Genomic DNA, 23,631 nt, shown 5'->3' on the forward strand with positions numbered 1-23,631 from the left:
ACCCGCCACTGTGTTGTGATGGAACTATATGCCTTTAGTATACTCTACCTTAGCTTGTGTGTTCATGTTTTTCTTTTACTTTCCTGTAAGCTCCTGGAGGCAGGAACCATGTCTGATTCATCTTTTTATCCTCCCCATGGCTTAACAGAAGTCCTGTCACCGAGAATCTATTTACTCAATAAATGTTTACAGAATTGAAATTGTGAGGGATACCACTGCTCCCCAGGCACTAAATCAGGGCCATTCTTTTTTAACACCATCAAAAGATACTGTCATAACATTGTCATTGATTCAGAGAATCCACTTCCAGAGTTTTATCTATTAAATTTTTTTAAAACTTAATCAAAGGAATAGACATACATGGTAATGAGTCATATAATACAGAAGCACTTACTGATAAAAAGAAAAAGTTTCACCCCACCTGCAGTCTTCTCTGCAGCGGCAACTTCTTTGTAACTATTTCTGTTTGTTGCCACCAGAACTCTAAATAATACATTTACATCTCTATTTTTTGGTTTATCTACTGCAGGCAGTTTTTATTTCTTCTTTTCTATGAAAGATGAGGATTTAGTTCAGGTCACATACACTCTCCCTTCTGTCTTTCTCTTCCCAATAGTTGGTCCATTTGTTTTTAGTTCCTTAAAAATTACCTTTGTAACTTTCTATAATATAGTTTAAATGCTATTCTCTATCCTCCCATTTCTTATTTCATCATTGTTATTTTCCTTCATTCTTTGTAAGATGAGGACATTAGTGTTTCCTTTCCTTTTTCCTTCTGGCTCAACTTACCCTTCTATCTCCCCTCCCCTGACTGCTACCCTGTTATTTTCATATTACCAGGATGGTTAACAGCTACATTCTGTCCTTCACAGTCAAGTTCTTTGCCAATAGGTTGACACTAAAAGCTAAACACAAACCAGCATTCTCATTATTACAATGATGTAATTATCATTCATGCCTGGACCAAGGATTGAGCTAGGACTACATTTTTTCCCTTGCCAGTCTAAAGTCACAGCCCTTGGGTCATTCAAATAAGAATGACAAAAGCATCAAGGTTAAAAAGTTTTTATATTGTTACATCAGTTGTTTAAAATCATGCCACATTTAATTACTTTGATATTTATACCATGACTTTCTTATAATTTTTAAAGCCTGGAGTTTCTAATTGTCCCTTTACTTGTTGCCAAAAACATGATGTTCCTTTATCGAGTCTTCAACTTTTCCATTCTTTCAATTAAATCAATTAAATCAGTGTATTTCTTTGGTACACCCCTTCTTCCAACACCTTTTGGAAGGAATAGGATGTAGGAGGACTGGGGATACTCTGCCTGCCATGTTGAGCCATAAGCTCCTCTACATTTTTGAAGTTTATTTAAAAAATATAATATTATTAAGTGTGATTGTGACCAAGAATGATTCCAGGTTCTGAATGATTCCCATGTCAGGCCAGGTAAGCACTCTCTCATGTTGGACTTTCTCATATTTTCAATTTTGGTATTCTTTGCACCTTCATTTTCTTATCACTAAAACGGGGATAAGAAATTTAAATGAGGTCACTGGAAAAATGACTAGAAAGTATAATTCTTCACTTTTTTGTGGGGAAAAATCTATATACAAAAGCTATATACAAATTATATACAAGAGCTATATATAAGGTTATTAAGCTTATAGGAAAATAAAAATAAATTGGTAGAACACTCCCTGGGAATAGCATAGGAACATTGTAAAGTACACATCATTTTTATTATTTCCGCTATTATGGTAGTGGCGATTAATTCATGGTCCTCTGTGATGTTCCTTGAATTGGTCTTTTTTTTCTAACTATTTAAAACAATTTTTTATTGGAATATAGTTGATTTACAATGTTGTGTTTGTTTCAGGTGTACAGCAACATGAATCAGTTATACATATACATACATCCACTCTCTTTTTTATTTTAAGATTCTTTTCCCATATAAGCCATTACAGAGTATTGGGTAGAGTTCCCTGTGCTATGCAGCAGGTTCTTACTAGTTATCTATTTTATATATAGTAGTGTGTATATGTCAATCCCAATCTCCCAATTTATCCCCCCTCCCCTTATCCCTGGTATTGGTCCTTGATATCAGCTTCAGGATCAAGACTTCCTGGTGACTGAGGATGGAGGCTGGAACCTCAGGTAAGCTTAGAAGCCATGCTGAACCATACACCTGACCTTTGGAGGGTACGGATATTCTCTCCTACTTCTCAGTCTAGTGAAACTTCCCTGTGCAAAGCTTCACGTATGGAGGAGAAGAGCTCCTGGACTGTTACAGGCTTTCTTCATCTCAAAGGGAGCAGAGATCTCATTAAATCTATAGGATCTTGTCCTCTCCTTTGAAGCCAAGCAGGCTGCTTTGAGTTACTCAAAAATTAAAATGATTTGGAGGTTACTGCCCACTATCCCTTCCAGTTTCAGCTTAAAGGTCACTTTCTTAGGGAGCGCCCTCCTGACTCCATGCACTAGGTTAACTCCCCCTGCCACACACTCTCTGAGCTGGTCAGGACCTTTTCCCTTGCGAGGAGCAGGTACTCAAATCAGACTTGTTTAAGCAGAAAGGGAATTTCTTGAGTCATGTAATTAAGAAGACCATGTAGCACTCATGGATAGAACCATGGTGGATACAGGAGCTGAAGATCTGTCATGCAGTTTGTCTGCCTTTCATCTCTCCTTACCACTGCTGCTACTGCTGCCTCTGTCCCCTCCTCCTCCTCCTTCCCCCTCCTCCTCTTTTTCTTTTTTCTTTCCTTCCTTCCTCCCTCTTTCCCTCCTTTCTCCCTTTCTTCCTTTTTTAAAAAACATGTTTTTAGCACTTTGTACCGCTGAAGTTCTACTTCTAGTTTACAGTAACCTTACAGCCCACAGGCATGGAGGCAGCAAGTACATCTTTCTCCCAGATCCATGTGTCAAACTTCAGAGAAGATGCAAATTGATCTTTCTCATATCAAGTGCCCATCCCTGTACCAATCTTTGTAGCCAGGGGAATGGGGTACTGAATCCATACTTGGATAGCCTGTCTAGCTCATATGTTCACTCCAAATCACACAGAAGAATGTTTTGTTGTCTGGAAAGAGGGGTTCTCTTGTCCAAAGAGGGAAGTAAGGGTGCTGAACATACAAAACAACAGTAACCATTTTCATCAGACCCAGTACTTGCTAGCTTCAGGCCCCCTTACTTGCATGGGCATTTTTTAAATTTGCAAAAGTAAACTACTGTAAGTGCAATCCATTAAGACTCATGTCTCTCTCCACTGTGACTTGCTCTCTCCATTGCATTTCCTTCACATTGAGTAGCACTGAAGAAACTGCAGGCAGTTTTCTGTAACTAAGTAGAAGTTAAGTCAGGGATGCATTTTAGTTTATGGTTAATGAGATATATTTATGTAGCTTGCAGTTACTTATGCACATGGTTAAATTGTTGCTAGCAATCCCATGATAAAAATGACTTTCAGGTATACTTCTGCTGCCTACTGTGCCAACTCATGGGGTGATGTGGCATGACAGTGCAGAGCCAAGACTGAATCCATATTTGAAATGTGCCCTTCAGTACCTGGCACCAGAATTATATGGGCAATGGATGAGAAACCAAGTTTGAAATGTGCACAACCAAAAGCTCTTCTATAGAAGAGTCTTCCAAATCTTATAACTCACATATGCAAGCAACTGAATAGAGGTCTTCCAACTTAGGACAAAAAATTTTCAAATTTTACTTAACATAGCAGTAAAAAATGGTGAAGCTTAAAGAAACAATTAATTAAAAAATTAATTTTAATCAACCATCCTAGAAGAAATACTAAATTATCCTTCTAGTCTCTCCAAAGAAAATTATGTTACAAAATTGTCTTCATACAAAGAAGCAATTGAAAAGTTTGAGGTCAAATACCTGGGGAAATAAATATAAATATTATAATATTTTTTCCTGGGTTTTGTGGTTTGCGGTATATGTCAATATTTTTTTCTAACTTGTAATTTGTTGTGATTTCTTTACTCATTCTTAATACATATCTACTTTATGCTTTGGAGACAGTAATGCAATATAACATTTATTGACTGCTTGTTTCCCTGCCAGACACTGATTTTTGCTTTTGTTTAGAATTTATTTTTTTAAATTAATTTTTATTGGAGTATAGTTGCTTTACAATGTTGTGTTAGTTTCTACTGTACAGCAAAGCGAATCAGCTATACGTACACATACATCTCCGTTTTTTGGATTTCCTTCCCATTTAGGTCACCACAGAGCACTGAGTAGAGTTTCCTGAGCTATACAATAGCTTCTCATTAGTTATCTATTTTATACATAACGTCAATAGTGTATATATGTCAATCCCAATCTCCCTAGAATTTATTTTTTAATTTACATATATAATTTTGGTGTATAGTTCTGTGAGTTTGACAAGTATATAGATATTTACTTTTGCATCTAATTTTGTACTTGTAATTTTGTATTTTTTTTAGAGGACACTCCCTCCTTCCCAAATTATATAGGCTTCCAGCCCCACAAAAGTTGAGCTTGCTTTGCTCAACTTCCTCATTTATTATCTAGCTTTCTTGTTAGACTCTAAGCTTGGTCATTGTCTATTTTCCTCATTCCACTTAAGCCGGCATCTACTACAGTGCCTGGCATATAGAAGGTGTTCAATGTGTATGTAAGGGAAATTGTGGGAATACAGTTCTTAGCAAACTCCTCAATCCTGGGACATATGCAATGCCTGTTGTGAGGAGTTTGGCATCGCTTGGGCCACTGTGACGTGTTCCTAGGAATACCTACCAATGTTTCTGTGGTCCCCTAGGTTGCTGTGCTTTCTTATTCTCTTCTGCTATTTTTCTACTGGTAGGGTTCAATATCCACCTATCAGGCCTTATTTTCTCCAGCCTTAGTTTGCAAGATTGGAATTTTACCTTGGTCCTTCTTCCTGAATTTCTGCTCAGGCCATTTAGGGTCCCAGTTTTCTCTCTAAGTCTGGAGGCCTGATTCTGAATTCTAGCCCCATGGAAGGGTTTCATAATCTTGGCCCAATCTCCTTGGTGTTCGTTGCACTCCTGTCTTTATTTCTAAAATGTGTTCTCTGTGGAGGTCCAGACTTAGGGAACTCGTTTGGACTTCTCATCATTTCTTGGATCCATGATTAATTAATTCCTTCAACAAATTTTTATTGTATACTATGGGCCAGGTAGTGTGCTTAGGTGGACAAAACAAAAATTATCCTTGACTCCACAGATCTTTCAATCTAGACTGGACTGGGTGAGGAGAGAGAGACAGAGAGAGGAAACAAGTATCTAAACCGACAGATGAAACTATTACAAGTTATGATAAGTGCTGTAAAGACAATAACCATGGCACTGAGATAAAGAATAATTGAGCAAAAAGGGTGGGGGGTTGTGTGGCCAAAGATAGTGACTCTGAATAGGAGACCAGACCTGAGACCCAAGGGATGAGAAGATGTCAGCCACGTGACCAGTGGAGAAAGTACATTCTGGACAGAGGGAGGAAACTGCATGAAGATATCTAGGTAGGGAAGGGCTTTGTGGGCCTGAGGAACTGATTAAGGCCAGTTTGGGGAGAGGATGGTGTTGGAGGGAAGATGAGGTTGCAGATAGGCGCCAAATGGTACAGGGCATTTAGACCTTGATAAAGACTTTGGATTTTCTTTTCTGGTTTCATGGTAAAACCTTTAAGGGTTTAAGCAGGGAAGAGACCTGATAGGATTTATGTTTTGAGAAGATCCTCCTGCTTAGTGGAGAATAGGTGCTAGGGCAGGGCTGCCCCTAGCATCACCCCAGTGGGTACCCTTTATGTAGACTGCACTGTGAATGGTACCCCCTGGGGTTGGACCCTGGCATTAGCCCTTCTAAAAAGGCAGGAGTGGAAGGGGAAGACCATTTCAGGCAGTGGTTCTCCACTCGGGCTGCATGTTACACTCCCCTGGGGCAGGGGTAGTTTCTAAAGAACACTGATGCCCAGCTGCATCTCCACTCTCAGGCTATTTAAAATCAGAACCTTTGGGAGTGGGGCCCAGGAGTCAGTGTGCAGCCAGTGTTGAGAACCGCTGCTTTGGAAGGCTGTCACAGCAGCCGAGGCAGGAGATGATGACCATCTGGACCAGAACTGTGGCAATAAAGAGTGGAATTTGAGATATATTTTTGAACAGAATAGACAGGCTCGGCTGAATGTGGAGAGGGGGTGAATGGGAAGAAACGAGGATTACTCCCAGGTTTCTGGCTTGGGCAATTATTAGCAATACAGTAAGTCCCCTACATACGAACGAGGTCCGTTCTGAGAGTGCGTTCATAAGTCCAGTTTGTTCGTAAGTCCAACAAAGTTAGCCTAGGTACCCAACTAACACTATCGGCTATATAGTATTGTACTGTAATAGGTTTATAATGCTTCTCACACAAATAATACATAAAAAACAGACACAAAAAATAAAAACATTTTTAATCTTACAGTACAGTACCTTGAAAAGTACAGTAGTACAGTACAACAGCTGGCATACAGGGGCTGGCATCGAGTGAACAGGCAAGAAGAGTTACTGACTGGAGGAGGGAGAGGAGGTGGGAGATGGTAGAGCTGAGGGATCGTCAGAAATAGGAGACGGAGGGCAAGCTGCAATTTCACTCACGCCTGACGTTGATGGAGCGCACGTTCACATCTTTGAAATTTCGCAAATTGAAGGTTCATGTGTAGGGGGCTTAATGTAGTTCTCAAACTCTAGCATGCTTCCGAAACACCCGGAAGGCTTGTTAGAACACAGATTGCTGTACCCCACCTCCAGAGTTTCTGATTCTGGGTGGGGTTTGAGAATTTGCATTTTGAATAAGTTCCCAGATGATATTGTCAATCCAGGGACTATTTTTACCCCAAGAGGAGAGCTTTTAAAATGCCCAATCAGGCCACATACCAATGAATTAAATCAGAATCCCTGGGTGTGGGGTCCAGACACTAGTACTTTGGAATCACTTGAGATCTTGTTTAATACGCTTAAGTCCGGCCAATCCCCCGATTTTGAGTTAATTGGTCTGGGGTAGGGCTTGGAAACCGATATTTTAAAAGCTCCCTCAGAATTCTTCTAATCTCATGCCACAGCTTTGAAAGCCAGAGCACCAGGTGGGTGGTGATGTCATGTGGTGATATAGGTACAGGTGTTCTCTCCAACTCTCCACCATGGTTTCAGAAGTCACCCACCTCAGAGGAGCTCGCTGTCACTGCCCTAGACATAATGAGGTTCTTAAAACATCTGGACCAAAAGACAGAGCTCCCTCCTTTTCCTTTCTTGCTGTAAACACATGATGTACAGTCCCCAGGGAACCAGTTGTTAACTCAGTCCCCAGAGAATACAATGGAATGTGTCACTATTTAGGAATAGCTGTGCCCCATTGCATCCTCTGTGCCTAGCACAGTGCCTGAGCCACAACAGCATTAAATATATATTTATTGACCAAATATTATAAAAATGAAAACTTTCTGAAAAATGAAAAACGCTCAGGAGCTTTGGAACTTTAAATATTAGCACTCACCAACGAGTTCCATCAATCTCTATGCCGGTTGTGAAACTGAGATTTTGATATGTGTCCCACTGCAACACACTCAGGTGAAGTCAACATCGACCCAACAGCTTCCAGGCCACGAGGAAACAGACAAGCTTGCAGAACCCTTGAGGAGTTTCAGGGGGATTGTCTTGTCAGGGAGAACACATCCTCATGGTATCTCTAATGTAAGAGGCCAGGTGCCACATGCTCTGATATGTTCTCCAACAAGGCATTCATATGACGCAGCTAATGAATTCACAACCACCATCCAGGTTATGCAAGAAATGCCACTCCTCTTTATTTGATTATATTCCACGCTGAACCAGGAACCTGCTTAGCTGGTGGGAAACTCTATGTTCTCTTTATTGAGCGTCACTTTACTCTTCTGACTTGCCCTGTGGGCGTGGGGTTTTAGGTGCAATAAAGTATTTGGGGAGGTTCTTTCTACTCTTAGTCCAGACTCTTTACCTGTAATAATAAGCCCATACGGCACCTTGAAATTGGGACTTTCCGCCTCCATTCTGTGCCTGGGCATGAAAAACTTCACTGGGGCTGAAAGTCTGGGTGTGTCCAAGGCCCAGCCTGGCTGAGTGTACCACACACAGTCCTACCAAGTCTTTCAGGCTCTGTGGGGCTGTGGATTAATAATCCCACTACTAAGGATCCCATCTCTTTCTTTTTGTGGTGGAATCTCTCTCCTCTCAGCTTTTCCTCTTACTCACCATCCTTGGGCATTCTCCCATCCTCCTCCAGGATGCCCACCATCATCTTCTTGGTGATCTTAGGTTTTCACAAAGGCCAGAGAGAGATGTTGTCTTTCAGGAACTTTGACTTTCTGCTCTGAAAACACTTTGAAGAAAGACGAAACAAAGGCCTGGCTACCTTCTTAGACTAAGAGAGGGAGAAGTTCAGATTCCAAAGCACAAATGCACTCTTGTTCTTGTAATTCTTCAACACATTAACATCTCTAAATTATCTTGCCACAATGGTAATTTGGAATAGTATGTATCTCCGGGCATCATACCATTCTAGATGTCAATGTCGTTTAATTTCCCAGGGTTTCTGTGGCTATGGGTGTGGGCATAGCCTCTGAATCCCCTTGACTCTGTCAGTAACGAGATCTCTGCTGACTTGGAAAACTTCTTGCAAACAGAACAGTCACAAATCTTCATAGGTAAACATCTGCACAGCTCTGTGGATTGTTCTGGAAGCTTTCTCTTAACATTAAATTGGCATTTCATCAGAACATCACTTACTAGTCAGAAGTGTTCCTATTCAAAGGCAATACAATCTAATTCTCTCTGCAAAATAGGCCAAATTACACTAATGAATCTCTCTAGAGGGAAGATTTATCCGAATTTGAGTGTCATTAGTAAATGTGGCCCGAATAAACATTTCCTGGGTGCCAAGGGCCGAGGTCTCAAGGAGAGAAATATCCTCAAGGAACTCAGTTTAAGGGGGAAATAGCCACACAGTTTTTAAAATATGAGGTGATAAAATATGAATAAAAGGCTCTGGTGCATAGTGGAAGAGCCAATAGAAAATTCATAGAAGAAATGACCTTTGATCTGGGTTGTGAAGGACACTTGAATATTTTTCAGGTGGGGATGAGAGAGAGGGCATTCCAGGAAGGAGAGCAGCCAGAGCAAGGGGACCAGGGCAGAGCTCTGCACACTCCGTGTGGCGGGGTGTCCGAGCGTTTGTGTGCGCCAGGGCGAGCATTGGGAAACGAGCAGGGGATGGTCGGAGGTGGTTTTCAGGAGGAGAGCAGGGAGTATAAGAAGTTTCTCTAAATCTGTTGCCGAAAGTGGGGTCTGGCTGCTCGCCACTCTAAAGCCAGCACTTGAGAGGCGAGGTTGGTAGAAAGGAAAGTTTGCTGTCTTCTGGAGGCCAGCAGCTGGGCATGGGGTGGGGTGGGAAGGCTGAACTCCTGTCCAAAGGCCGAATCCCCACTGACAATCCGTGGGCAAGAGCTTTTAAACGGGAGTTTCAGGGGTGTAGAGGTGGAGGGAAGAGGCTGCATGCAGAAACAGCACAGTCAGCTCTGACAGTCGTCTTGAAATTGGTCCTGCAGTGGTCTGATCAGCATCATCTTGATCGTTTCACGTACAGTTAATCTTCAGTCCTAGGGTCGGTTTGTTCCCATTTCCTTGAGGCCAATTCTCGGAATTGTGGCAGCTTATGTCATGGCTACAGACTGATCATCATGTAGTTAACTTCTTCCACCTGGTAGGGGTTTCAGTATCTATAAGACAGCTCACGGGATATGGCTCAGAATATTACCTATAGCCCTTGAGGAGGAACTAAAGGTCCTTGACTTTGTTAATGACTAAACTATTATTATTATGTCCTGTTTGACTGCTTTCCTTTGCTTCTGTATTTTCTCACTTCTCTTATTAAAATTATTCTTTGGCTAAAGTTTTTCTACAGACAAAAGGCAAGTGGAGGACATGGCAGGGAAGGACCACAGGGTCCTGCTCTGTTTCAGATTGAACCTAGTTTTATGACTGACATGTAAATCTTTTATGTAGTTTCTCAAATAATGCTATCAGTAAGACAATGACTACTATGACTGCTACTGTTACTACTGGTATAGAGCTAGTGTTTGTTGCTCTCTTACTAGGTCTGGAGTTGACTGTATTTTAGGGATTGTCTTACTTGATCCTACCGTCTCGATGAGTAGTTCTCCTATAATCCTCGTTTTATAAATGTTGCTCTCCATATTCTCACATGTTACTTTCTGTTCTGGCTAATATTCCAGATGCCTAAGAAGCTCATGTGTTTCTGTGTGACTGGCTTACGCCTTCAGTCATATAGGTTTTGTTCTTGTTTTTAATTTTTTTTTTAGAAGATCAAAAGCCCTGTTTTGAGGCAAAATTAAGTCACCTGGCATGGTGTCCCCTTACATCTGTTGCTATATCACTGGATGTTTTGACCTCACCATTTTGACCCCTTTGTTTTGACTTTGCGAACACTTGTTCCTGCTCTTTTGACCCTGAGAACATTTTGAATCCAAGACTTGTAATTAGAATCATATCAACTCAGATGGACTTTCCATTCAGAAAGTGTTTTCCGGAGTAAATTCCATTGAGCCAATTTAATCCCTTGATCAGTTTTCTCCATAGCAGTTAAACCATTTCCAAAAATGTTAACTCATACTAAAATTATTTTCATTTGGATCAATTCTTTTCCATTTAAAATTTGAAACAAAATTTGATGTATTGATTAGGTATTATCCAAGCAAATTTTATTGATTCTGGCTTCTACTTTGTGTAATAGTCCTTATCTCTATTAAGTCTATTTTTTTTCCTGGGTCAAGATATACAAATCTAATTTTTTTAAAAAACAAAATTTGATTCTTCTGTCAATTTGTAGTCAGTAACAAGTTGTGTTTTGTGGTTTTCGCTGTTATCAGTTTTATTTAGCATTGATTATTTATACCAGTAATTTAAAAATCCACCCATCACAAACTGAATTAAAATAATGATGCTTTCTATTTCTTATTCACAGGAAATTGTGAAAATTGTTCTGTGCACATGTGTATGAAAGAAAAAAAGATTAAAGAGAGAGAGAGAGGAGGGAGAGGAACAGAGGAGGAGGAGGAACAGAGTAGGAGGAGGAGGAAAGAGACAGAGATAGAAATAGAGATGTAGAGAGAAAGACACAGATGGAAGTGAGACCTAGCAAATGAGAGAGAGAGGAAAAGAGAGATTGAGAGGGAGATTGGTTGAGAGAGAGGAATGCTGTTTGCCAAGCTTTCAAAACTTTGTCAGAATTTAAATGTCCATGGGGGTCAAAATGTCAGGATATGAGAGCAGTGTTTGCTATTGATCAGTGATGGAGAGTAAGGTCATCCTGAGCAGAGGAGCTGAGGTCCTCATTAGCCTTAGGGAGGAGCATGGAGGAAAGGTCTGAAGCCAGCAAGAGTATCCAGAGAGCAGCATGCAAGGCACTGCTTGACAGTATGGCTCTCCAGATTCACTACAAAAATACAGACTACTAGGCAATGCCAACCTGATATCCAAAATCACTTGAAATAACCTGCAGCTGAGAGTCGTGGACTCCTGTTGTCTTTAGCATTTTCAAGATGAGAGGCCCTTGGTGTGGATTTACATTGTATCTTACAAATCCAGTAGAAAAGAGGGCTGGTGCTTTCCAGAACCTCATTTTCAATGACTATCCATTTCCTATTGGATGAAGTTCAACTTCTGTTAACGCAGAATACTAGATCCTTCACAGTCTGGTAGGTGTCCACCTCGCAAGCATCCATGCCAGTGGACACTTCACTTAGGCTGCTCCGAATGTTTACTGTTCACAGAGCACTGTGATGCCTCCTTGCCCTCTCCGTGTTAGTTTTGCCTGGAATTCCGTTTCCTGCTCTTCTGCCTGGAAAACTCATACATATCCTTCTGAGCCCTTCTTGAAGGGCTCAGAATTAGGTAGAGGGTGGAAGAGACGTGGTGGTGGGGGTACTGTTTTGAATGTGAAGCACAGGGGAGTGACTGGGACACACTGTGTGCTGGGGGCAGACAGAGAGGGGCTTGGAGGTAATCCAGGACTAGGAGGGGAACTAAGAGAAACAGGCAATTAGGAGGGATTGGGGACATAGTAAGGTCTGAAGGAGATTGGGGGAGATGTAGACTTAGACTTGGAGGACATTACAGAGAATGCAAGGGGAGGGAGGCTGTGAAGAATTGGATATGACTAGAGGTAGCTGGAAAGCAGTAGAGGTCAGGGCTGGGGAGAGTCTGTTGTACACACCTCTGTCCTCTATAGCACCCCATGAAGACCCTAATACAGCACTGAACACATTGGGTGCTGGACGCTGTGTCACTTGCCTTCCGTAATCTGTGAGCTCCTCTCTCAGCGCTGGGCCATGGTGGGGAGAAGTGTGCAATGACTGAGCCTCCATCCCCATGGGAGAAACTCTCTGTAAAGAAGGAATGAGCTGGGAGGCAGTACCCCCACCCCCCGCCCAGTCTTTAGGAGGTACCTGCTCATCTTTCCGCAAGACAGTCTCTACCACGTCACTAAGCTATGCTGTTAAAACACCAGAAGACCACTAGTTCTGATTCAAATTCCCCCCAGCATTCTTCTCCATGGCACCTGTTCATCTCCCTCACTGGGTAGAACCCAGGTTGTGAAACTGGAGGTCTTTACCTGAATTTTCTCTTGAACTTAAGGTCTCATTAGGTTCTTTGCCTGGGCTCTGTCCTGGGCTGAAGGTGAAGTTCATTTGCTAAAAGTTAGGAGCTAGGTTGAAAGAGAAGTGTAAAGTGAATTCACCTAATAGGGACATTTGGAGGAAAAAGTGTCTGTGATTCTCTTATGAACTGCTGCATGTGACTTGTGTGACCTTGTGTAAGCCATTTGATCTGTCTGAGCCTGAGTTTCTACATCTTCAAAATGGGGATCAAATAGCTATCTTGTAGAGCTGTCGTAATAAGTAAATGTGTTATGGTACATTTAATGTTTATTTTTTCTATTTAGATTCTAATACTGTTTCAATTGATTTTTCTGTCTGGTTTAAGGTTGGAATTTAACTTAATTTTTTCCTGAATGAATAGAAAATTGTACAAAACACCTTTTATTGAATAACCCCCTCTTGCCTTCATCAATGAGAAATTCCATTTTTACCATACACTGAATTCTGATCTGTCCATTTCTGGGCACTCAAATTGTGTTCTATTAATCCATTGGCCTACTTCTGGGCTAGTGTCTTACTGTTTTAGTATGGCGGTTTCACAATCTGTTGTGATGTGTGATCCTCTATCATTGTTCTCCTATTACGAGATTTTCTTGGGCTGTTCTTAGGCGTATGTTTTTCCCCCCTAGATGAAGGTTCTTATCGAGTTACTAAATTTTTTATTTGGAAAATACAGTTTTTAAAAAAATGATCTCGCTGCTTTTTAAATGTAACACCATTTTTACTTGAAAGAACAATGACAGATAAATGATGGTTATTCAGATATGGGTATTTCCTGAGAATGAATGAAGTGAGTCTATAACTTTAAGGAAGGCAACTGACAGTATTGCAGATGCTCAGGTTCATCCTCCAGGAGAAAATTAGAGTTTCAAAAAACGTGTATGTGCCACCCACCATGAGCTCAACAGCTTCCCAATTCTTAAAGACATTTCTGATGAAATGGGTGATATTAACTGATGCAATTTAAAAAATGTTGCATAATGAAATGCATCACCTTTTGGAAGTTCTGCATAGCTCAGTGAACCAATAATTTCCAAATGACCAATGCATGATGTTGCAAAATCTTGCAAGTAAAAGACCCATCAAACTATATGATTTACCAATGTATTTTAATGTAGCAGAATATGAAAAGTTCGTTGATAGGATTTCATAGTCTGTATTGCAAATAACCCTTAAGAAAATAAGCGCTTGTCAAGTTTGGGGATTGTTTCAAAGAAGAATATCCATAATTATCTGAAAACATTGTTACAATACTATTCTCTTTTCAGTTACACATCTGTGTGAGGCCGGATTTTCCTTATTGCTTCAACCAAAACAACATATCACAGAAGACTGAATGCAAAAGCAGGTAAGAGAATCCAGCTCTTTTGTATTAAGTCATATGTTAAAAAGATTTGCAAAAAGTATGCAAAACAACACCACTCTTCTTGCTAAATGTTTTGTTTTGGAACAAACTATTCTATATATTTATTTGTTTTATTATTTTATTCTTCATAAAGATATTTTATTATATTACCATGTAATGAATTAGTTATTTTTAAGTGAACAAATAGATTAAAATTTTAAAAAATTCTACTTTAATTTCTAATGTAGTAAAATTTGCTACTTGTAATACACACAAACAGATTTCTCTAAGACTGTAAAGGGATCCTGAGATCAAAGTTTGAGAACTACTGGTCTAGGCTATGCTGCTGTCCACCAGGCCAAGGGCTGCAGATGGCATCGCTAAAAATATGGAAACAGCCTGGGTCCCTGAGAAGATCCCTACAACTCACATTGGATTGTTACGTAAATGAGAAATAAACCTTCACTGTGTTAAGCCCCTTAGGTTTGGTAGTATAGCCTAGCCTAACCTGCCTAACGCACACACTCAGATCTGCGCTTTAGGGAGATGATTTCGGAGGTGGTGTGAAGGATTGGTTTGGGATGGGGATGAGGATTCAGGATGAAACTGAAAACAGGGAGATGAATCGTGAAGTCATTTCAGTGGTCCAGTCCAAGGTCTGAACTGAGGCTCTGGTAGAAGGCTACAGAGAGGGAGGAACAGCTATAAGATGCAGCAAAGACAGAATGAGCTGTATTTGGTTAGCAGTTGTGGGGAGGTAGGAGGAGAAGGCAGAGAAGTCTTAAGAGGTTGAATTTTGGTCCCTGGGGAAATAGTGAAATTATTTATAAGATCAGTAACTCAGTATGCCTAGAAGAAATTTTATGTGTTTTGAAAGGAAAGGAAATGATGATTTCCATTTTGAACACTTGAGTTTGTGTTGCCTGTGGGCCATGCAGAGATAAGCATAACAAATACTTATGGTTCTTACTATGTGCTATGCATTATTTTAGGCACCAAACATACTAACTCATTTAACATACACAACAATCTTAAGGAGGTACTCATATTCTCCCCACTTTATAGTCATGGGAGACTGAGGCATGAGAGTGAAGTGATTCATCCAAGTGAAGTGATCACCCAGCTAGTAAGTGACAGACTGGTGATTGACACCTAAGCACTTGGGTCTTAGACATTACTGTGTTATTTAGACATTATGTCATTCTGTCTCTTTATGTTATTCTATCCTTACGTTATTCTATCTCCTGATGCTCAGTAGCTAGTTAATAATCTGAGTCCTGGGTTCAAAGAGAGTTCTGGGTTGTTCCAAACATTAGATTGTGTATTTGTAAATTCCATCAGAAAGTCACTTACGTCAGCAAGGATAATACTTTCCACTCTTTCCGTCTGTCTGGCCACATCGGGAGCAGCAGGATTGAGTTAACTCCGCTAAACAGCCCTAGCCTGATGGCCCCTCTGAAGGTATGGCAACTCCTGTTAGATTGCCCCGCTTCACAGAAGGAGAACCCAGCCTGTCACAAACCGGCTCAGAGGACCATGCCTTTAAAACAAACGGGAATGTCTGTGAAAGAACGGGGGTAGCCACCAGGGTTTTCCAAGAACCGCAAGGATTCATCTTTGCTGAGTTGTCTTCGAGACTCTGGATGAATGAGTGCCCTGCACTGCACACCTCCAGGGGGCGTCATTCACGTCTTAGTCTGTTTGAATGGTGAGCTCCGGAGTTGCTTCGTGCACCGACATACCTCACTCTTGCCATTAGCATCAGTTTCCCGTTTTCCTGTGGACCGATGTTTGAGTAACTATGTTAATATTTGGCATCCGTTCTTGTGTTAACCTGACAATGATTAGGTCCTCAAGTCTGCTCTTACCTTATCAAACAGGATTTGGAATCTAATTTATGCTTATTATATCAAATCACAGTGTTTTGGCTTTTCCACTCCTATTCGATGTTTCCCGCTCGTAATGTAGGTGCCTCAGTGTCTGAGTGAGGAAAGAAAAGAAAGCTCTCAGTACAGCCCAGGAAACTCTACCTAATACTCTGTGATATTCTGTGATAATATTCTTTTCTCTGTATGAGAAAAGAATCTGAAAAAGAATGAATATGTGTGTATATATATAACTGAATCACTTTACTGTACACCTGAAACTAACACAACATTGTAAATCAACTATAGTCCAATAAAATTAAGAAAAGAGACATCTAGGAAAATAATAAGTTATCCAAAAAAAAAAAAAAAGCTCTCAGATTTTCACATTCTCTGTGGGGCAGTGTGAGGCTTGTGCAGGGGGCAGGGAGGGAGGGGTCCTGATGGACATCTGCCCTCTCCATTTAGGAGACCTTATAGGGGAAGTAAAAAGAACATCCCCAGGACTTTAGTCATCTCAAGTCCCCTGCAACCCCATCCTAAGGAGCCTCTGTTAGAGCTAGGATAAAATCCACAAGAGATTTGTTTCAAGATGTACCGACAGTTTCCTCAATTTATAGCCTAAGTCAACTGAGGACCGTCGGCTCTTTCAAGGTAAGGGTACAATGGGCAGATGTGAAGTGCCAGGATGCCTCATTGAAACGAAAGCTTTATTTCTTTGATTCAGATCCATATGTGTAGCATGCTTCCTATGTTCTAGTCGCTTTCATACAATTTTTTGAAGTCATTATTTGTATGCCAGATGTCAGCTGCCTGGGTGTTCCTACAGCCTTCAGCACACTGGGTTTACCCCGTCCTCTGAAATGTACATAAAATTGGTGTTGGCCTTGTAAACGTTGGAGTTCCCTGGGGAGAGGAACGGCAGCCTCTCTTTATAGAGGTGTGGGCAGGATGAAGGAGCCAGCAAGAGCTGGTGAAACACACAGGAATATCAACAGTGGGGAGCCATTACCACTGTGGGGGAGGGATGAAGGGAGAAGCAGTGTTACTGGAACCTGAAAGCCCTACATGTGGGATGGGGCCAGCCAGCCAGGAGTGGTGGTGGTAGGTGGGCTGAACCAGAGCCTAGCAGGGGGCCAGGTGTAAATACCACCCCCTGCTCTGTCTCCTCTCACTCTCTGAGCTCTTGCTGTCACCTCTCACTGGCTGCTTCTATCCAACAGGTAAGGGATACCTGGGGATTCAATCTGCAGAAGTCATTACTCCCTAAACACAGAGTAGAGCAGTGAAGAGTATAGAATGGGACTGGCACCACTTTCAACCCCATATATGGTAGAAAACCCATTTTTTTCTAGAAGTTCTTAGGGGGACTTACGCTAGAAGCAGGAAAGGAGACCCAGAAGAAACTAGGTTACACTGTCGTAAACAACCAACCTCTACATCTTACCGTGGCTTGCCGTTGTATCGTTGCCACGCAGGGCTCAGCTCCATGTGGTCTCTCGGGCCCAAGCTAATGGTGCTCTGCCTTCTGGTGGGTTCTAAAGGGAACAGGAAGTCTTCTCAGTGCTGAGGGTGAAAGAGAATTGTGCGTGTGCTTTTCACTGCTTCATTGTGAAAATGACAAACATCCCCTCCACTCACATTTTATTGGTTGTCTCTTATTTTCTAACATCCGTTCCCTACCCTACTTGAAATCCCTTCCTCTCTCCTTTGAATTTCTCCCTTCTTCCCATTAGTTTACTTGATGCTAAATTCCTGTTCATTTCTTATTAAAAAATTTAGTTATCCCTTTTTTACTTACCCCAGATGAACCTGGTTTTGTTTAGAATGTCTCATTTTATAAGCCAAACTACCTACTGAAATATGTTCTTATGAAAAGATAGATCAGTTCCCTTCTCAGAGGAATTTGGAGGTCACCTTTTAAGGAGACTCATTTTTGTTCCTTCACATATAATTTCTCCATTAAAAAATGACAACTGAGAGTCAGAGAAGGGGAGTGAATTACTTATGGTCATACAGGATTTGACTGATTTCCTAACTCTGCGTCCATAGCTCTTTTCTTTATCCTGTACCATCTCCCTCTCTGTATTTTCTTCTTGGAAAAACCACCCTTAGCTTAATACCATCTGCCTGGTTTTTCTTTAATCTTGTGCAGTTGAGCTCTGCATATAAAGAAGCCAACACCTTGGTGAGAATCGTTAATTTTCAGAAGCTTTTATTTCAGTGACTCCAGAGATAATTGCTAAAAATAGGTGCACTCCCTGCAAGACACAGTTAAAATCAACTCATTTTGTGGTCAGGGTTCCCAAAGGAGTGAAGATGTGCAGAGAATGCAAGTGTTTCAGCAGCCGTGACAAATCTCCCCCACGGATGGGTGTGCAATAAATAATGATCTCTCAGAGGCAGCCTTTGGTGCTCGGAGTTGGGGTGGGTGGGTAGAGATGCCTGGAGATGCCCAAATAGGCTTAGGTTTTTCCAAAAGGGAACATGCATCATTTCCCATGAATGCAGGAGTGCAGTGGGAGAGAGGTTACTGGGGACCTCACACCTGGGATTATGGGTATTTCAAAACTCCACGAATATCTTCTCTGTGTGTGAAACCTTCAATTAATGTTGGTAATACTCTTTAGCATCTGAAGCAGACCTCCCTACTGGTATAAGTTCAAGGTCTAAAAGAAATTAGCAGCCAGTCCTATTTTCTCTACTCCCCACTTTGGCCCAGCGAGGAAGGTAGTTCTGTTAACTCTTCTGCTTTTTAATAAGTGTGGGGAGGAAGCTTATGCGGGCAAGACTTGGCTTACCTCCTTGTTCGGTGTACCAGTGGGCATGCTTCCATCCTTCCTTCTCTCTGTCCGTGGTTTTCCTCCTTCCATCTCTCCCCGCCTCTCTTTCTCCTTCTCTATGTCTCTCCCTGCTTCTCTCTATCTCTCCTCCTTCCTCTTTTGGACCTGCCTTCTCCCAGGTACAACAAGGGTTGACATGTCTTTCTCTTTCTTTTATTTTTTTTGTTTAATAACATTGGAATTTTATTATTAAACATATTTAAACATTTGACATTTCAGAGGAGTGATATTTAGTCTTCACTGTAGCTGCTGGATTGTTCTAGCAGTCACTAAAACTCATGTTTCTCAGTTTTTCAAGTGAGAAACGTAGAGAAGCAAAGTATCTTGAGGGTAATATCTCATTTTTTTCTAACACTTTCTTTTCTTCATATTCTTTTTCAAAATTTATTTACTTATTTTTATTGAACGTCTTTCTCCTTTTGAAGATCAGGCAGCCTCGCCTGTGTTTGTTCCCACTTCTCAGCCTGTAACTAGGTGGGTAAATCTGGATTATACTGGCCTCAAAGCGCAGATTTGTAAGGAGAGCCATGTAATGCTCTCCAGCTCAGCTACGTTAAGAACTCATTCCTCTCTTCATCCTCTGCTGGGTCTTTGCGTCTTTTCCTGAAATTGGTTAGGATCCATATAGGGAGGAAAGGGCATGACTGATGTCCCTGAATTTTCAACATATAGAGAGTTGGCTGGGAAGTCTTAAAAATTCCACATAAGGGGGAAAAAAATAAGAAAGCATAAAAAGAAATGAAAAAAGTTTCCACACAGGGGAAAAAAAAAGAAAGCATAAAAAGAAATGAAAACAATTTCCACACAAGGACTAGCACTTGAGGAAAAAGAGCAATGGGGTAACAGATGCTGTTGATGGGGCCCCAAAGGCCAAGGTCAGCTCTTGGAGGCAGAAGGTTTTAGCAACTGGAAGACTTTAGTATGGATGAACATCAGGGGCCTTTAACCTGAGTTCCAACACCTTATTTTGTAGACACAGGTGGTTTTGACAGATTTGGGTCATATATTTGTAGTTTCAGCAGAACTTCAGCTGGGGCCCTCAGACTCGGGGCCTGGGGTTAGGGAGAGAAGAGGCTCATCCTACGGGGTCAAGAAGACTTTTCTAGGTACTGAAACAAGCAAAGATTCTTGTCTTGGTTGGAGATACTTGTATTTTTCTTGAGCCAAGTTTTTCTCAGCTACCTTAGGAATAGCTGTGTTGGAAAAGGAGAGGTCTTATTAAGAACTAGAGGAACTTTCCTCAACATGGGCTTCTCCTTAATCATAGCCACAAGACAAGAGAGCCAGTGTAAAGACTGGGTGGATGTATTTTGTGCATCTGCTCCATGCACTTGGCTTACCTCTAATTTCAGTGTTGGTGCTGGAGGACCATTCCTGTGGATGCTGGCAATATTCTGCTAGTATCTTATCTCCTCCTTCACACCTCAGTGTATTTTTCTGAAGCCACATGACAGCCTGGAAGAGCAGGGAAGTTAACAAACCCTGAGGTAACCCTCAAAGGATAGGGGATGGGAGAGAGTGAACAAAGACCCCTGCCACCTGTCCTTCATAGGGACAATCCTGAGGTGCAGTACTGTTCCTCAAAGGGTCACCAGTGGGGTTGAGTCCCAGCTGCCCACAGCATTAACCAGCTCAGAACTGCGCCATTGTGACGGTTACCCTTTTCCTGCCTCATTCTCACCACCCCCTTACTGTTGCTTCCAGGGGTTACATTCCAAATCAGTACTCAAGTCCTCAGCTATTACTGCTTTCAAGGGGACCAAATTAAGACACTAGATGATCCCCTGTGTGTCAAATGCTTGGAGGACTAAACTTCGGCTAGTGGAATTCTAGTTGATTTCTTTCTCCCTTTATCTTGTTTCTCATCCAGCGTTAAGGGACTATGAGTGTCGAGTTCAGAGAAAGTAAGAAAATAGGTGGTAGAAAGGGGTTTTTATTGCTACCTTTTCAGTAGCTTGGGGAATTAAAAAGTAGGAAAGGCAAGATTTGGGGCAAAAGCATATGACAGAGATCATCACTTTTATTTGAATTAGTGCTAGCAGAAGCAGTACTGGGACTTTGCCAACCATGGGAATTATTAAATTTTTAGATCTTTCCCAGCGGTATGAGGTTAAAAAATAATGGTGTCATATTTATTGTTTTAATTCATATTTCTTTAATTATAGTTAGAGTATTTTTCCTTATATTTATTCATCATTGTTTTTTTTTTTCTGTAAACTGAATATTCCACAAATTATTTAACAAATCACTTAGATGATATTTAGGTCAAGCCCTCTTTCTAACTGTTATAAGAAATGCTACAATATACGTATGGAAAAACACCCGGTCTTCCTCATTACTAAAGTATAGCACATTGAAAGAACAATGTCATTTTTTCTATACATTTTTGTTGCAAATATTGAAATGTTTGGTAACACCGATGTATACAGTTTTGCAGGGGAATTGGCACTGAGATTGACTGTGCAAATTGGTACACTGTTTTGAAGGCACTTGGACAATTTCTATCAAAATTTAAGATAAGCCTATTCATTGTTGCAGTGTTTCAAGAAAATTTGTCCTGCAAATATGCTTACATGAGGTCCTAACTATTATGCTTTATTGAGTGTGGGGTGTGTGTGTGTGTGTATGTGTGTGTGTGTGTGTGTTAGTCTATGAATGAAGAATACACTAGCCAAGATGGAGAATTGATAAAGACTTCTGGCTCCTTCCTGAATTTATCCTGGAGATGTTGCAGAAGTAAGAGAGAGATTTATGGATCCTAGAAAGGAACTAAAACTATGGGATCATTTGGAGAGCATGAAAATGATAGAGTGTCGGTATGAAAAGGTACAGAGAGGTCCAGGTGCCACAGATGGCAGGTAGGCAGGATGAGAATGTCAGAGTTGGCCCCCTCTTTGCTATTGCAGGCAGGGAAACAGTGCTTCAGCCCAGTGCTAACCTGAGGCAGATGGAATAATAACAAGACAGGGCTGGAGTTCTGTGGGGGTGGTAAGCTGATGGCAAGGATGGCTGGTGAGCTGCCTGACCTCTAGATAATCCCAACAGAGGGTGGCAGCCCATGGAGAGCAGTGTTGTCTGCAGCCTAGAATCTGGTCCATTCCCAGAAGAGGAGAAGGATAGGGCCAATAAAGGAAGTGACTGTGAACGAATTGTTACATCAGGCTCTCTGACCTGAAAGATCCCTCCCACAACCCAATTTACCAGGAGGAGTACAGAATAGGATCAAGGATTTTGCCACCAACCCCATCTACTCCCTCCCTTTATTCATCACAGCCAATGTATCTGATAGTTCCAAAAGAGTAGGAGTTCATAGGAAAATGTAGCAAGATACCAAATTCCATAATCTAGGCCATAAGAAGCAGAAATAATGAATTAGAATTTTTAAAAATAAGGGAAACCAATATCCTGAAAGGAATAAGCAAAGATCTTAGGAACATAAACTGGGAATAAGAAGTTTTGAAGAACAATTTGGAGATCTGGGCCATGAAAAATATATTGTAAAAAATGGAAAATATGTTGTCAATGGGTAAATTAGTCAGCAGAATGAATACAGCTAGAGAACAAATTAGTGAACTGAAGGATTCAGCCAATGAACTGTCCCAGAAAGCATTTGGGAGGTATACATCTTTGGAAAACAAGAGGAAAGTTAAGAATTAGAATTCTAGTAGGAATCTCAGAAGGAGAAAAAGAATAAATGGAGAGGAGGCAGTAATTTGCCAGAATTAAAGTGGGAGATGGTATTTAGGCAAACAGTTAGGACCTTCTGGGCCTCAAGCTCCTGGGCTGTCACCAAGAGACTAATTCAGTGTGGCACTGCAGCACAGTGGAGTTCCTGAGTGTATTCAAACATGGTGATTTATTATTATTTATTTACAAGAAACAGATTGACTTTTGACCTTTCTATTCCTGTAGGGCTGGTTCTGAGCTATTGTAATAGTTCTCAGCACAGAGGAAGAATGCAAAATGTGTAGCAATTTCCAACTCAATGCTTCCTGGTCAGATTTTTTTTTTTTAATTAATTAACTATTTATTTATTTTTGGCTGTGTTGGGTCTTTGTTGCTGCACGCGGGCTTTCTCTAGTTGGGGCAAGCGGGGGCTTCTCTTTGCAGTGGCTTCTTTTGTTGCGGAGCACAGGCTCTAGGCACACGGGCTTCAGTAGTTGCAGCACCTGGGCTCAGGAGTTGTGGCTCGTGGGTTCTAGAGTGCAGGCTCAGTAGTTGTGGCGCACGGGCTTCGTTGCTCCGTGGCATGTGGGATCTTCCCAGACCAAGGCTCAAACCTGTGTCCGCTGCTTTGGCAGGTGGATTCTTAACCACAGCGCCACCAGGGAAGCCCCCTGGTCAGATTTTGATGGATAAAGGGATGCAGATGAGATGCAGGACCCTTGTTCAGCACTATTCCCCTTGATCATCCTGTTCAGACACCAAGCATCTGGGCAGCAGCTGCAGATTTTAACTCTTTTGTTCCCTCTGCAATTTCCTTCTGAAGTTCTTTTCCTCTTTCCTTACCTGCTTTCTTTGCTCTTCTCAATTTTGCCACATTCTTTTTTTTTCTACTACTTCTCATTTTTTTTCTTTGTTATTCTCTTTTATCATTGCCACTTTCTCCTCTTCTTCACTGTTTTCAAAGTTATTCATTGATTCATCCATCATTTTATCTATTCAACAACTATTTTGAACACCTACCAAGTCCCAGGCACCATTGAAGGCAGTGGGAGCGCAGTGAACAAGACAGAACAAAGGTACTTAAACCCACTCTAGCGGGGAGGACAGATAATAAGCAAGTCAACAAACAAAAATAAAAACACAAATACAGATACGAATAAA

The 23,631-nt window shown here is 41.3% G+C and overlaps 1 long non-coding RNA gene across 1 annotated transcript in view; it reads right to left on the reverse strand.

Moving 5' to 3' along the window:
* LOC309645687 overlaps positions 1-23,631 on the reverse strand; it is a 702,435-nt gene that overhangs the window by 658,381 nt on the left and 20,423 nt on the right. The window lies entirely within an intron of this gene.

The sequence above is a fragment of the Balaenoptera physalus genome, assembly GCF_965194825.1.
Source record: "Balaenoptera physalus genome assembly, chromosome: 16".
NCBI classification, from domain to species: Eukaryota; Metazoa; Chordata; class Mammalia; order Artiodactyla; family Balaenopteridae; genus Balaenoptera; species Balaenoptera physalus.